The sequence below is a fragment of the Octodon degus genome, unplaced genomic scaffold (assembly GCF_000260255.1).
Source record: "Octodon degus isolate 3935 unplaced genomic scaffold, OctDeg1.0 scaffold00013, whole genome shotgun sequence".
Classification (NCBI taxonomy): Eukaryota; Metazoa; Chordata; class Mammalia; order Rodentia; family Octodontidae; genus Octodon; species Octodon degus.
In genome coordinates this window covers 7,967,405-7,971,720 of record NW_004524589.1, presented here as the reverse complement: position 1 = coordinate 7,971,720, position 4,316 = coordinate 7,967,405, and positions in this window count along the sequence as shown.

Here is a 4,316-nt window from a genome sequence, read left to right as displayed (position 1 = left end):
TACATTTATAATAGAATCTTATAAAAGCATCCTTGAAAAATTCTGTAGTTAATTTCCTTTGTATTCTTGAATTTGTAGTAGTAGTGATAGAAACACTAAACTGGTTAATATACATGCAGTGAGGGCAATTCTTGAGATACAAGACGTTTGTGTTAATAACCAGCTACTAAAAGATAATTTTAGCAGTAGTAGAAAAAAAAAAGTTAAAACCTTTGGAGTGTATAACCCACATACCCATGGTGTTGGCCACGGTATTCCTAGCTATAAAATAGGAATGGTACTGAAGTCTTACTTTGTATAGAAGCAGAAAATGCTTAGGTCAGGAAAATGAATGCCCAACCTGAATCAAAAGCAGAGCAATACAGTCCAACTGTCAATGTCCTGAGCTGAGCCAGGTTCTATATCACAGATACAGAAAACAGTGAAACAAAGAGAACCTTAGTTCACTTTAAGGACTCTGTTCTACTTGTAAAACTGTATGCTGTCACTTTTTCTCTGAAATTTTCACAAAAGGACTTTAACTAGGGTAACTGCAATATTTATGAGAAAATGTTGAGACTTTTAGAGTCTAATAGACACTGCACCTAAATTGACACTAAATCCAAGGAGCTAAATTACTACCCAAAATATCCAAGAGGTTCAGTAGTTAAAAAGCATGTTTATACAACTGAGCTGATTAATATATTTTAGTTTAGATCCATGTCAGAATATGGCCTTTGGAACCTGAAACCTTCCTGCTCTGCATCACTATCGTGTAGTAGGCATAACTGAGATAGACATACAGAAGAGCTGACCAGTCTCTAGTTTGCTTTCTTGAACTAGGGATGGAGGAGGGCCATTATGTTGGCAAAGGCCAAGTTCAGGCTTCTAGGCCAGTCTGCTCCTAACAAAAGGAAATCAAACTCTACTCCATAATTTTGGAGGTATATAGAGATTAGCATCGCCATCACAGCTTGATAGAGATAAGGGTGGATTTTCCTTCCGTACCCTCTTTCAATCCATCTATTCAGACTTTGCAGAAGAGGAGCAAAATATTAACATAGTTTTAAAAGATTAGCTGGGTGATGATTTCCTTTGCGTTGGAACTGCAGACTACTTATTTTGCTTGAGAAAATTAACACATTTTTATATCAGCTACGCAATTTTTATTCTAATAATTGTCTTTTTCATTATCTGTGAACAAAAGAACCTCTGGAATCAGCTTTCTTTCTTTCTTTCTTTCTTTCTTTCTTTCTTTCTTTCTTTCTTTCTTTCTTTCTTTCTTTTTTGTATTTTAGGGAAGGGTCTATACTGTGTTCAGGGTCTCACTACTAGATGGGACTCATAGTGATCCTTCTGTTTTTAGCCTCCTAAGAGCTGGAAATACAGGAGCATGCCACCATACCCGGTCTCAATCAGCATGCTCCAGGGGCAGGGCCAGCACAGCAGGCCCGAGGATTGAACCTCTGCCCTTAAGCATGCTTGTAGGCACTTTAATCCACTGAGCTATTTGGCTGGCCCTTGGAAGCTGTTTTCTGTAAACTGCAAAAACCAACAGTATGTAGGCATTATCATAGCAGTCAGATATGTCGATTCTATGGTTTGACATCATAATTTAATTCACAAGAAGCTTGACCACACTGTCTTTTCATATGACATCACTCCATTCACTGTTCTGACAACATAGTCATTTAGCACAGAGTACAAAATAGTAACTACCTACACTTACAGGATATTTGTCAAGGAGTTAAAAATAAATTTCACAAAAATTTAAGGATTTTTACTTTTGTAAAACTTCTATAGGTGACTGTTGTAGACCTGGTTGATCTATACATCCAACATGAAGGCTATGTTCTTACCAAACCCTTCCTAAAATCAAGAAGAAGTAAAAATATCTGTCATGCCTCTTAGAATTTTGTTTTAATTGGCATCTTGCATATTGAGCATGTTTTCATGCATTTATTTGATGTTTGTACTTCTTTGTCTGAGAAGAGTCTGTTTATCTCAGATGCCCATTTCTGGATTGGGTCTTTACATTTTGGACATCTGATTTTCTTCAGTTATTTCTATGTTCCAAATATTAGTTCATTAACTGAAGAACAACTGATCAAGATTTTATCAGGATATCATTAAACCTGTATAACAAGTTTTGCTGTGTTAACTTTTCCTTCTGAAGAACAAAGGATATCTCTCTTCCTCCTCCTCCTCCTCTTCCTCCTCTTCTTCCTCCTCCTCCTCCACCGCCTCCTCCTCCTCCTCCCCCTCCTGAATTTCTTTTCACTCTATTGGCAATTTATTTTCCTGTACAGAAGCTTTTAAATAAGTTGAGATTTAATTTGCTATTTTTTGTAGTATTTCCCATGCCATTGGGTTTTGTTCATAAAGCCTTTGCCTCCACATACATCTACCTATTCTCTCTGCCAGAGGACTTAGTTTCTGTCTTAACAAGTAGCTGTCTGATCCATTTTGATTTTAGTTTAGTGTATGGTGATAGACATAGGTATAGTTTTAGTTTTCGACATGTGAAAGCTCATTGTTCCAGCATCATTATTAAAGAGGCTTTTTTCCCATCGAAAATATGGGATTCCTTTGTAGGACATAAGTTGGATGAGGGTATTTGGAGTTGCTTCTGCATCTTCTAATCTGATATTGTGGTACTCCCTGATTTGCCTTTGTTGTGCAGAAGTGCTTTTGCAATTCTTGGTCTCTTCTGATTCCAAATGAACTTTAGGGATATTTTCTCTAGTTCTGTGAGGTACTTCAATAGTATTTTGATCAGGATATCATTAAATCTGTATAACAAATTTTGCTGTGTTAATTTTTCCTTCTGAAGAGCAAAGGATATCTCTCCTCCTCCTCCTCCTCCTTCTCCTCCTCCTCCTCTTCCTCTTCCTCTTCCTCCTTCTTCTTCTTCTTTTGTGGAATGAGGGATTGAACTCAGACCCTTGTGCTTGCCAGGGAAGCACTTATTCTACTGAACCCTCTTCCCAGCCCCTCTTTCCATCTTCTGATGTCCTAATCAATCTCCTTTTTGAGAGTACCATAGGTTTCAATGTGGAGATCACTTACAAACTTCGTTAGATTATTAAGTATTTCAGTTTGTTAGTGCTATTATGTAAAGCACAGGTTACCTAAGTTCTCTTTCAGTGAGTTTGCTGTTTGTGTACAGGTATAATGTTCATTTTTGAGTGTAGACTTTGTATTAAGCTACACAAATGAATCTTTTTATTAAAAATAGATGCTTTTGATGGTGTTCTGGGGTCTTCTGTTTAGAGTACTAGTTCATTTGTAAACAATGATAATTTAATTTCTTTTCTATACACATATAAACTAAAAATATAAAACCAGACCGATAGACATATAAAACTAGACCTATAGACATAGGTCTTATTTTTCTTTAATTTCTTTATCTTGTCTAATTGTTCTGGTTAATATTTCCAGAACTAAATTGAATAAGAGTGAAGATGGTGGACATCCTTATCTTTTACCTGATTTTAGAGTGATAGCTTTCCGTTTTTACAGTGTAGTATGGTGTTAGAGGTTCATTTATCACAGATGACTTTTGTCAGATTGAGATAAAGACCATGCCCTTGAATTTTCTGTGGTGTTATCAAGAATTGATGTTGGACTTCATCAAATGCTTTTTATGGATCTATTGAGAATCTTATATGGTGTCTGTCCTTGGTTCTGTTAATATAGCATATTACATTTATTGATTTGTATATATTGAATTAAAATAGCTGTTGTGAAGCAATCAACCAATAACAAATGTAATTGATATAAGGGGAAAAAATAATGATTCTTCACTATTGCTGGGAGTAGACTGGTGCAACTACTCCAATAATCAGTGAGCAAATTCATAAAAAAACTAGAGTTAGAGCTTACATTTGACACAGCTATTCTCCTTCTTTGAGTCCTCCTAAAAGAATTGAAAGTGTTATCCCACAAAGACATATTTGCACTCATGTTTATGGCAGTACAGGTTGTAATAATTAAAATCTTGGAAATAATACAAATGAGCATCAACCAATGAATGGCTATATATAAGTTATGCTTTCTATAATACTATGGAGTATTGCTCAGCCGTAAAAAGGTTAATCTGCAGATTTCTATAATTAAAAGAGTGGAGCTTGAGTCCATAACCTTAAGTGAAACAAATCAGATACACATGTGTAAATATCACATCTTGTTTCTGTGGTAAGAATAAAACTATCAACCAACATATATATGTTGTGAAATAGAGAGAGATTTTTCAAACGGAAGTGGAACTACAGATCAGAGGAAAGAAAAAAAAAACTGAGAATAAAAGAATAAAATTGAAACAAAGCTTTGTAAGT